General features: G+C 52.2%; 2 pseudogenes; one reads left to right on the forward strand and one right to left on the reverse strand.

Annotated features, from left to right (window-relative positions):
* Nucleotides 1-1,274: 1,274 nt before the first annotated feature.
* Nucleotides 1,275-2,034, forward strand: LOC125366979 (annotated as a pseudogene).
* A 753-nt stretch (nucleotides 2,035-2,787) lies between these two features.
* Nucleotides 2,788-12,053, reverse strand: part of LOC125366980 — a 39,959-nt pseudogene continuing 30,693 nt past the window's right edge.

The raw sequence follows: 12,053 nt of genomic DNA on the forward strand, positions 1-12,053 counted from the left end.
GTGGAGAATCACAGTTCGAAGCCAGCCTGAGCAGACAAATTTGCAAGACTCTAATGTTCAAGTAACTGGAAAGTAGGGAGGCATGGCTGAAGGGGTAGAGCGCCAGCCTCCAGTGCAAAAGCAAAGGAAAAATGCAAGGCTCTGCGTTCCCAACCCCCATACTGGTGCCACAAAGCAAGAAAAGGAGAAGGAGGAAGAGGAGGAAGAAAGAGAAGCTGGGAAGAAGAGGAGATTTGAACACAAGCGAAGGCAAAGGAGAAACTGGCCATCTACAAGGCAAGGAGAGAACCTACAAGAGACAGCTATCCTGCTGGTAGACTTGGTCTTAAACATCTCGCCTTCTCTGAGGAAATGCATTATGTTGTGTGTGATGTCCCATCTCTGGACCTGTGTGATGGCTCTCCTCGCTAACAAATGCTCATGCTAACAGACCTCTCCTCCCATTCCCAGCCCTGGACGGCTCTCTCTGCCCTTCCTTCCTGAGGCTTTGCCTCCGCCCAGTTGGCTCACACTACACGCAATATTGTCATTGGCCTGGGGTCTCACTAGAAGAGGGCCCCCATTCCTTACTAGGTCATCTAACCAGGGAGACTGACTCGTCATCTAAATCCTGCCTCAGAAGTCCCAGTTTTAAGTGGCGTTAGGCACCAATCTAACGAATCTCCTGTGATAAACCTGCTTTGGAATACCCCTGTCCCATGAGGACGTGAGTGGGGCTCACCTTTTCAATTTCCGTTTTCTTCTGCAGTGCACCAGCGCACCCAGGGCCACGAGAAAGGTCAAGAGGGCGATGGCCACCGCGAGAGCAGAGGAGTAGGGCAGTCCGGGCAGCCAGTAGGGAGGCTTAGGGGATGCGCGAGGACTCAGGGATGTGGACACCGGTGGTGCTGACACTGGGCGTGGTGCTGTCGCCCTGCGGGCTGCTGCTCAGCCTGGTGAGCAGGGTGGCCCCGGGGCCGGCGGCGGCTGTCGGGCTTCCTGGATGAGCAGGTCGACATGGTGCTGTTCCAGGGCCTGTGGGACCTGTGCCACGAGGGCAGCGGCCGCGAGCGCTGCTGAGGGCAGCCCGGACGCCTGGGGCTACCGGGAGGCGCAGCCGGTGCCAGCGGCGTGCGTGCTGATGCTGGCCTTACTGGAGGCTGCCCCGCGGGGGCTGTTGCAGGCCGCTCTGGGCGCAAGCTGCTAGTGGCCCGATCCGCGCTTGGCGCCCCGCCGGCCTCGTTGGCCTCGCGCGGGCAGGGGCGGGTGCGCTGGGCTTGACGGCTGCCTCGTGATACACGCACGTGCTCGGGGACCGCACGGTGCTGCCCGCCCCTACCAGCCCCATCTCCACGCAGACCGGCTATGCCCGGGTGCTCGGCTGCCTGCGCAGCTGCCTGCTGCTGCTGGGAGGTGCGGCGCTGGCCCTGAGCTGGGCGCCCTGGTGTGCCACCCACCGCCGCCACCGCAAGGCGCCCCCCGCCGGCCCGCACCACGCCAGCCTGTGCGCGGTGTGCGTGGAGTGGCCCGCGCCCCCCGCCTGCGACCCTGCCCGCGCTGGCGCCGCGCCCCGCGTGGGCTTCCCCATTTCTGTGGCCCGGGCCCTGCGCCTACACCAACCCCTCTGACGTGCTCCATGGGGAGCACCCGCCCCGCAAGCCAGCCTCCCGGGGCGCTTTCTCCCGCACCACGCGGCCCTGTGGCGCAGGCGGCGTAGAACCCCCCCTTCCCTGTGACTCGGACCTGTAGACTGGACCCGGCCCGGCCCCCCGACCCCGGTCCCCCGACCCTGGCCTCCCGAACCCGGCTCCGTCCCAGACTCCCGGTCCCGGGCAGCGGGTCCCGGGCCGCCTCTCCCGCGCCTTGCCCGCGGTTCTCTCCCCCGGTGCGGGCCCCTTGTCCGACCGCTGGGCGCAGCTCCCTGCTCCCCGCGGTCCAACGGAGGGAGAGCCGGGACCAGGACCCAGCGCAGTCCCCGCCGCGAGGCCCCAGCAGACGCCAGGGTCGCTGATGGCGATGGCCGGGGGCTCAGGACCCAGGGGCTGCGAGGTCTGAGGATCCAGGCTCCAAGGTCGACCCAGCAGGGAGCCTGCGAGCCCTGCTTTACCGCCGGGAAGACCAATGGGGAGTTGCGGTTCCAGTGGCCGCACCAAGGAGAGCACCCTCCTGGAGAGCATATTCGAACCTGCCAGCTCAAGCCCAGGCCTGCGCACAGCCAACGCCCGGAACCTGCAGTCATCTTCACGGATCCCACGCTGCTGCTGTGGCCAGGCGGCCGAGCACCAAGGCGTAGCCGGCCTGCGCGCAGACGGGGCTGGCCTGGGCGGGCAGCGCAGTCCCCAAGGACAGCGTGCCCGCCGCCGCCAGTGTGAGGCCGGTGAGGCCCGTGATGCCGGCGGGCACCAGGCGTGGCTCGGGTGAGTGGGGGCTCACCTTTTCAATTTCCGTTTTCTTCTGCAGTGAACCAGCGCGCCCAAGGCCACAAGGAGAGGGCGATGGCGACCGCGAGAGCCACGTAGCCAGAAACTAGTCCCCGCACCCACTCCTCGCACACCTGCCCTCCGTACTCATCCGGCAGCTGCATCGTCTCAGATTACCTTCCAGTGTGCACACGCCCTGCCCTCCGCAGAAGCCGCTGCTACAGGGTGGGTGCTTTGCCCTCTGTGCATCCTCGGGGTGAACACACCCCTCCTTTCCCTTCGTGTTGGGGGTCTTTCTAGGGCACGCAGACCTCAGGGAGGTTAGGGTTTTCCCGGCTGGGTATCTCCTTTCTTCTGGGTCTGGGTATGCAGATGTGGTAAATTTGGTTTAAGGCGACTGTGGGAGACCCTCTGGCACTTTAGGTAGTGATGGTGAATAGGTTGTACCTGCAAATACAACAAGGTATATGGCGTCAGTTAACTCCTTCAGAAGAGTACGACTTTCAATTATCTTAGCCAAGGGATTTGAGTTTATGAAATTACAACCACAATCATTATTTGTGGTCAAACAGGAAGAGCAGTACAGGTTTATACACACATAACTGTATATTTTAAGGGCAAATGCATAGGTTTCAGGACCATTGTATTTTACTGACCAACCAATCCATTTCAAAATCAAAGTATGCACTGTTTTTTTTTTAAACCAAGGCATATATTATAATGGCTCTATAAGTCACAAATTAAGTTCTTTAAGAAATGGAGATCATTAGGATGAACTCCATGAGATATGAACAGCTTCCTTCACCGCTCGTTACCACCAAGACATCTCTCCCCAACATGGGCCCAGCCTCAGTGGGGCCAAGTGACTGGATCAGAAGGTATGCGGCCAGTCCAAATAAGTCTTTTCTCCTTATAAGTTCATTGTCTCATGCACTTTGTCCCAGAGCCATCCAGCCATGGTGTCTGAAAAGCAGGGAGCTTCATATGAAAGCCAGACATTTTAAAATATAAAATATCACAGTGGACATGAAGCCCTTAGTGTAAATCCAAATGGCGTAAAAGAGCCACAGAATAAATTAAAGCTCCACACACATGACTAAATCATGGTTACACATTATTATTTAGGTTAGGAATATATATCTCCAAAGCAAGACATTGCCCAGGACAAGTGCTAGTGCTAGCAGCAGCAGCAGAGGATTTCTAGGTGTAAGTTCAGTCCAGTCAGATATCTATCTGCTGCAGACTCACTGTCATCCGCGGTTGTCCAGAACAGCATGCCTTGACCACACGTGAAGAGGCTGAGGCCCTGAATTCTGCGGTGCTCCACTCTGTGTCCAGAGCCGTCCGGCTGAATGCTCTCTATGAACCCTTGCCCTAGGAAGAGAGGGTTCGCTAGTTTCACTTAGCTTGTCAGTGGCGTGATGCCCTGGGGCTCTGGCCTGAGCTTCTCTCCCATGATGGAGTTCGAGTATCACCAAAGCCAGGTCAGCTGCAGTCATTTTGAAGAGACAATTTAATGGAGGGGTGGGGGGAGAAGAAACCCACCCAAACTTCCTCTCCCTCTAAAAGTGATTGAAACACAGATTTGTTCATGCGTATTTCTTAAGTTCTCCAAATTTATGCTTCACCAAAGGGGCCATGGCGTGTCTCCTTGGGCTCTCAGGACACTACTTACAGCCAGGAAAGATCATATTGTTTTAGAATGCAAGCACAGACCCCAGTGCTCTCTGCAGCTCTGTCTGGAGAGCAGTGAGCTGACCGTCTCTCTCTCCTGGCCTCCCATCCCCCGATGCAGGAACAACAGTGGCTCACCAGCGTCTGCCCAGTACAGCCAGGCTCCAGAATCCATAAAGGCCAGGCCTACGGGCGCCTGGGATTTCCGCCACAGCACTCTCCTGCCGCCGCCATCCATGGAGGCGCACTCAATGCTGGAGCCAGGCCAGCCCCTGCCCTGGGCACCCGTGCCCACAAAGCACATGACCGTGGAGGGCGGGTGCAGCGTGATGGAAGTGGGCTGGTACAGGCAGTCGCTTAGCAGCACCCCGGGGTACTGGGCTTGGGGGGAAGCCATGTGGATGCAGGGAGCCTCACTGTCAATCCAATAGATGTTCCCACTCATCCAGTCCACAGCGAGGTCGGTCACAACCCCCTCCAGAGACAAGACTTTCCTCCAAGAAAGCGCCCCCGATGGGCTGGGGATATGGCCTAGTGGCAAGAGTGCTTGCCTCTTATGCACAAAGCCCTAGGTTTGATTCCTCAGCACCACATATATACAAAATGGCCAGAAGGAGCGCTGTGGCTCAAGTGGCAGAGTGCTAGCCTTGAGCAAAAAGAAGCCAGGGAAAGTACTCAAGCCCTGAGTTCAAGCCCTAGGACTGGCAAAAAAAAAAAAAAAAAAAAAAAGCGCCCCCGAGTCCATGAGCCTCAGGAGCCTGACGGCACCATTATTCAGCTCTGACAGGTAAAGAGCCTTTTCCTGGACCAGATAATCCAGGGAGGCCAGCGGTTCACACTGGTAAATGGGAGCGTTCTGTGCTGCGGCAGAGTTGCTCGTTGGGGTGAAGTTTTGAGACTTTCCAGATAGATCTATAGGAAAAAAAAATAGGTAAGTGGCTCTGGTTGAACGTAGTCTAGTTCTTCATCTTAGTCTTGTATTGCTGTATTGGAATCTTAAGGTCAGATTTTCCAGATATTCTATCATCTGGAAGTAGAGAGCAGTTGTGTTGCCCTCTTCCTGCAGCGTTAAGCAGTAGCAATTTCTAGAATCTCAAAATCTTTGTCAAGAATTGCTCCCTTGGGCTGGGGATATAGCCTAGTGGCAAGAGTGCCTGCCTCGGATACACGAGGCCCTAGGTTCGATTCCCCAGCACCACATATACAGAAAACGGCCAGAAGCGGCGCTGTGGCTCAAGTGGCAGAGTGCTAGCCTTGAGCGGGAAGAAGCCAGGGACAGTACTCAGGCCCTGAGTCCAAGGCCCAGGACTGGCCAAAAAAAAAAAAAAAAAAAAAGAATTGCTCCCTGTTAAAAAGCCCTCCTTCACTGTGTATCACCGGTGGTAGATGCCTATAATCCCAGCCGAAAGGGAGAAAAGGATGAGAAGATGGATGTTCAGGACAGGTGTGGACAAAACCTAGTAAGATCCTTCACAAACTAAGCTGGGCCTGGTGGGGTTTCTCTGTGATCCCAGTGGAGAAGGGAGAATCTGGTCTGAGGCTAGCCTTGCAAAAAATTTAGAGGCATAGTTCCATGGGAGAATGCTTGCTGGACTAGTAGGTGTGAGGCTCTGAGCTCAAATCTTAGTACAAAATTTAAAAAGCCATTAAAAAATAAATGATACATATATATCTACGTAGGAAGATAGATGATAGATAAATAAAATGCTAAAGATAGACATGTCTAGCTATATGTATAGATATCCATATGCATTTTATCCATCTGTATCTACCTATTTATCTACCTATCTATCTATGTCTCATTGTGTAGCCCTGGTTGGTCTCAAACCTAGGGTCCTCTTACCTTACTTCCTTAGCAATGAGTTTATAGGTGAGCCACCAAAGCCTTCTTTTTAAACTAAGACTCCATTAATTAATACCTTACTGATGCTGAAGTCAATCTGGCATCAAAAACTTTTGTTTGCCTTTTTAAAATGCCAAAGTTTACAAGTCTTCTAGATAGTAAAAGAGGGGGGTAACCTGCTTGTTTGTACCTTTTTTCCTCCTATTAATTTAAAGCAAGTTTCCTCACAAACACACTTTGATGTATGCCAGCCTGAAACCCAGCATAGCCACTGGTATTTGCAGTGACTTTATTTCCTGAGCTAGGTACTTGTACAACCAAGCAAAGGCAAACACACCTCAGGAGCCCTAACTTCACTGTGTTCTAGGGTGTGAACATGTCTTGCCAGACTTAAAGTAGCTCTGGTTTCATTTACTTATTTAAATAAATATTGATGTTGCTAGTTCTTTTAGCATGGCCAGGATACTTTATGGAAGTTACGGTGGCACCCAGCACAGAGGAAATGATTAATGTGTCACTGTATTTGTAGAACATGCCAAGGAAAAGAGCCCCTAGCATACGCTGCTGTCCATGGAAAATTCAAATACTGGAAGTCTGAAACAGGACATATACCAAGCACAGACATACAGTACGAGGAAGGTTCCAGAACAGTACCTGCATGATAATGGTGGGCAAGGCCAGAAGCACGAATGCAGAGTGTGGGGCGAGACACAGGTGACTCCATCATCTGCCAGCCGGAGGCCGACCAGACAGCAGCAGCGGCCCTGGGCTCGTGGGCTCAGGAGGCACAAGTGGGAACAGCCCGCATCCAGACAAGGGCTGGGCGAGCAGGGCTGGAGCACGGCGTGCATGATCTGCAGGAAAGGAGCGAGCGCCTTGAACACAGGACACGGCTTTCCTTCTGCAGTGCTGGGAACTGAATGCAGGGTACCCTGGTGCTGACAGAGCCCCTGCCCCTCCACCACTCAGCCACATCCTCAGCTCAGCTCTTGCTTCTGAGGGAGAATGGGTGGCTACCGCTGGGGTGGGTGCCAGGCAGCTTGCCCGGGTGCATTCCAGAGAGAACGCCAGGACGGCTTGGGAAGCCCTGCATACCTTGAGTCCATGGGGTGGCTCAGATCGCTTGATGAGCATAGCCCTGTTTCTGGCCGTCACCTTCTCCATGTGCCCTACCATTCCTGCCTTTGGCTCAGTCCAGAAGACCTCGTCTTCAAACACAGCCACTGCGAACGGGCTCCTCGTCTGTGCCAGCCATATCACCTGCAAGGGCAAAGGCGAGCTTTCTGGGGTAGCTTTTGTAAGAGACACGGGACAGTGTACACGAGTTGAAGGCCAGAAAGACACTTACACGCACACCAGTCCCATCCAGGTTGGCAAAGCCAATACAATGGAATTAGTCATCAGACCAGAATATCCTCCAGCTTAACTGGTCCAGCGCTAGGCTCGTTGGCCAGCCAAGACCTTGACCAATGAGTACTTTCCTCCTGCTACCATCCATCCCAGCTTGTGCAATTCGAGGTTCGTCCCCACTTCCTGTCCAGTACATCAATCTGTGTGAAGAGGACTCCACTTTAAGATAGTGCATCACTTCACTGAAAAAGAATACCAATGTCCAATTATGTTTCCTCAAATGTTAATCTGTTCCCTAAGTATATTAAAAGAAGCTTTTCTTGAAATTTGATGGTCATTGTTTAATCCTTTCATGAGGATAAACAATCTGTAATGACAACTGTACAAAAATACTTGGAATATATTTGTCTCCAGCTAGAAAATACCCAGGGAACCTGACTACATTTTTTTTTCTTCCTTATAAGTAGGCAAGCTCTATGTGCTGAAGTGAGCCTCAGACCTCATTAAATTATTTTTGGCACTGGTAGTGGGGCTTAGCCTCATCATCTCCTCTCACGCTCCTTTAGATTTTTCCTATGAAGTCTGGCACTCTACCACTTAAGCCATACCTCCACTCTGGCCTTTTTCTGGCTAATTGGAGATAGTAATATTTTGGGTTTGGCTGCCTGGGTTGGCTTTGAACCTTCATCCTAGATCTCACCTTCCTAGAATTATAGGCGGAATCTACCAGTGTCTGGGTTCAGACTTTATTCTTGACTATATGCCATTAGATATATCAAAAAAAAACTCCCTTTAGTTTCCCAAGGACCTTGTTGATCCATTCCTAATTGAATTCATTTCAAGGTACCAAATGTGGGCTGTCTTTGGATCCTAGGATTCCTGTATCATTTTCATACATTTGAGGCACATATGGTTATCTCTGTGAGGGAATGGAGTGTTAACCTTAACTTCCTTTGCAGACAAAAGACTCAAAAGAACTCCAACCTGTGTTGTCAAAACTTATATCTTCCCTTTACTTTCACTTTCTATTCCCTTCTCATTTTAAAGCCATCATAACTGCACCACTGAGGTGTATTTAGTTACCAAAGTGGCAGAAAGTGTAAGTGGACCACCAGGAGTGTCACACTAATTTCTCATGTTAATGGTATAAAGAACCTGTCCCAGGTGGGTTTTAGGCAACTGTGTTACAGTTGACTCACATCTTAATACCATTAAAGTCAGCTAAATTTCCTATTCATTCTTCTAGATCAAGAGAATTCCCACAAGTAAAATAGAACTAAGGAAGAAGAGCCAACTTATAGATGTTGACCACATGAGAAAGCAGAAAAACTAAGATGTTGACCAGAGTTTTAACACCTTGACTCACCCACTGAGGGGACACAAAGCCAAAGCCTGGGGTTGAGTCAAGTCATCTTCCAGAACAATTGTGTACTCAGATTTTCTGCTCCAGACAGCAAAGAGCTGAATGGCCAAAATCTGGCCAGCTGTTCCATCAGTCCAGTAAAGATTCCTTCCAATCCAGTCAATTGCGATACAGTCTGGTTTTATCCCTAAAAAAAAATTCAATAGGTGTACTTATGCTATTTGTGTGTGTGTGCATCCATTCATACATGCGTGCACACACACACAGGCACACACACTGGGATTCATATTCTGCACTTTGTCCTTGCTAAACAGCCACTCTACAACTCTAGCCATACCCATAGGTCTTTGGGCTTTTGTTATTTCTTTTCCAGTAGGATCTGAAGCTCTGACCCGGGCCATCCTGACCCATGATTCACGAGTGACTGACTCATCCTCCCACATAGCGAGGTGACAGGCATGAAATGCTGTGCCCAGCTTATTGGTTGAGAAGTGGCATCATGAACTTTCTTGCTCAGGCTGGCCTTAAACCAAAACTATTCTTAATCTCTAACTCAGGAACAGCTGGGATGATGAGGCCCAGGTGGATATTTTATAGCTTTTCTGTGTTTGAGCTCCTAGGCTGTAGGCTTGCATGCCATATGAATTCACTTTCCAACAGCTGTGTGCATTTCTAGATGTCCTCGAGGCTAAGACGTTCTAATAGACAGGCAGAACAGCATTATGAACAGTGGCTGGTGGCCAGTACATTGGCAGAAAGATAACATAGCTTTATACCTCTTGTCAACTAGAAAGACTCAAGGCTAGATAGAATCTGCCAATGTTCAGAATGCTAATAGCCACTGGTTTTATTATGTTATGTGCTTTTAATAAAGGTAGATTAGAGGCTGACAAAGTGGAATGCATACTGTTTTGCCACAGTTCCTTTCATCTTTGTGTTCATACTTATCCACCTTATACTTTCTGCATTCAGGTCAGCCCAGAAGACTTTCTGATCCACTAAGTCATAGTCAACAGAGACAATCATCAAGTTGTTATTGGTAGTTGCCAGAATATCTTCTTTCAAGCTTCTCAACCCATACAAATAGGTTAAACTGAATTGCAACAAGTAGGATTGGCTCAGAACCTGTCAAATAAGAATTGCCTTCAACAGAGTCATAGAGTAGACAGTGGAGCCTGTTGGGATTCTGCTTGGCCCTGAGTGGGGAAGGGCGATGAGAGACGCTGCCCTTCCCCTAGCCCTGGGGCAGTATGGAAGTGAGCCACACCTATCTCCTTCTGGGTCCGGAACCAGCAGGGATAGCTTTGAGACCATCCCTCACCTTGCACCAGCCAGCACGTGTGTTCCCTTTTCACGGGCTTTACCCACAGGGCGGTACTGTGGGAAGTGACGTTAGCCCATGCGGGAGGTCCTTGGGAGCTGCTCTTGGACAGACAAGCTTGCCAGCCTATCGCCAGCTCCTTCTCAATCCTCGTCATCATTATATTACTGTGAGCCCCTCCCAAATAAACCAGATTGCTCTCCGAAGCGTCTCCGAGATCCATGTGCACCTGGCTTCCTTGGTGGGTAAGGAGGGAGGAAAACAGACTCTCGTTCGGCCACGTCACCTTAGGCTTGCCCATGTCCCTTTGCTCCACCTTGGCCGCCCAAGGGTCGGGTGCCCAGGGGAGAGGGTGAAAAGGGGAGCACTGATAAGGGAGTAAGCTTAGCATCCCCGAACCAGGGGAGGTAAATCTAGCCCAGCAGGAGCCCAGCCCTGGCAAAGAAATACAAGGACACAAAAGTCACTTTTTTCTCACTGGAAGGACTAAAATAGTAACTAGCTGAAGTCAGAGTAGTTCTCTGTAATATAACGATTGGAATCGCAACCATAGTTGAATGTTACATAAAATAAAGGGATTAAAACAAAGCTTCAGTGGAAAGTATTTGAAATTAATATTTAGGGGAAGGAAGGTAGAAAAGTAATATCTGACCAGACAATCGAAGGTCGAGTCATGGATTCAGAGCTCAGAGTTATGTTTTCATTACAGTAACCCCATGATACTAGAGACACAGATCTGGAAGGTAGGCTCTGGGGATGTGCTAGGCTTTCTCTAAAAACAAGCAAGTGGCAGGAGCATTAAAAGGTAAGGAAGAAAGAATGTTCTGGTGTGGCCAGAGGCCTTAGAACTCAGAGCACGTGAGCAGCATACCGACTGCTTTACAGGTGTGGCTGTTGGGCTCCAGCCAGTAGCCGGGGTGACAGGTGCAGACATAAGAGAGCCATCGGTATTGATGCAGATCTGACTCCAAGGCCGTCTGCCTGGCTCCACGCACTCATGCATATCCCGACAGATCGCACCACTGCCATCCAGCTCGAAGCCTGGCTCACATGCACACACCTGGAGATACACGAGAAGACACTGACATTTCCCAGAGCCAGCGATGACAGATGTGGGCGATGCACAGGGGGTGGATTCCCCGCTGATGCCACTACTGTTCAGAGTCCGCTTGTCTTGTAGTCACTTCACTGGTCACCTCTGTTACTCGCCCGCCAGCCTCCTGTACACCAGCACGGGTCCTGAGTCAGTGAGGGTAACCAGGCCCAGCGCAGGGTGACCAGGCCCAGCACAGGGTGCCCGGAGCCCCGGCGGGGTCAGTGAGAAGATCCAGATGTGGTCTTCATGGGCCTGGCCACTTGCCAGGAGATGCTGGTCTAACCCAGGAGTAGAACCCTTTCCTGGGCTTGCTTGTGACATGGTAGTTCATTGCATTCGGTCACTATGGCCAGCCAGGGTCAGGGCAGAGGGGGTTCACATGGAGCACGGCTGGGAAGTGGAGAGTCACCTTCCAGATCTGCAACCTGGGGAAGACACTGGGCTTTCCAGATGTTTCACGGCCTTTCTCCAAGTACCCCCAGGGTGACCCACACATCACCATAGGTGTGGGATAGCTTCCCCAGGCACTGGGAGCGAGTGGGGAGCTACCTGGGGTACACCAGGAGCAGGAGAGGCTCGAGCCCACCCCGGCAAGGGGTCAGGACAACTCTGTCCTGTGCTGCCCTGGGGAGGACAGGGAGTTATTTGAATGTGCGGCCCCCTTCCCCCGGGAAAGCACAGAGGCGGGAGTGACTCACAGGCCCAGCAAGGGACTGGTAGCAGGCATTGGAGCACTGTCCTGGGGCGCACTCCATCAAGGCGTACCTTCCGCCCTCATCCGACCCGTCGGGGGACGAAGTCCTCCTTCCTGTCTCACACCAGGGGGAGGGGGAAGCAGGCAGGGGCGTCGCACTGGAACTCAGAGCCCTGGCACCTCTGCGGGAGGCCTGCAAGGGGGGGAACCCTCGACTTGGACAGTGATCATCCCGCCCTCCCCCCGCCAGCCTCCCCATGGGGCCTCCCCTTGGGGAGTCCAGACCCCCCCTCCCCCACGGGGCAGGAAGGGT

Source organism: Perognathus longimembris, chromosome 18 (assembly GCF_023159225.1).
Source record: "Perognathus longimembris pacificus isolate PPM17 chromosome 18, ASM2315922v1, whole genome shotgun sequence".
NCBI lineage: Eukaryota > Metazoa > Chordata > Mammalia > Rodentia > Heteromyidae > Perognathus > Perognathus longimembris.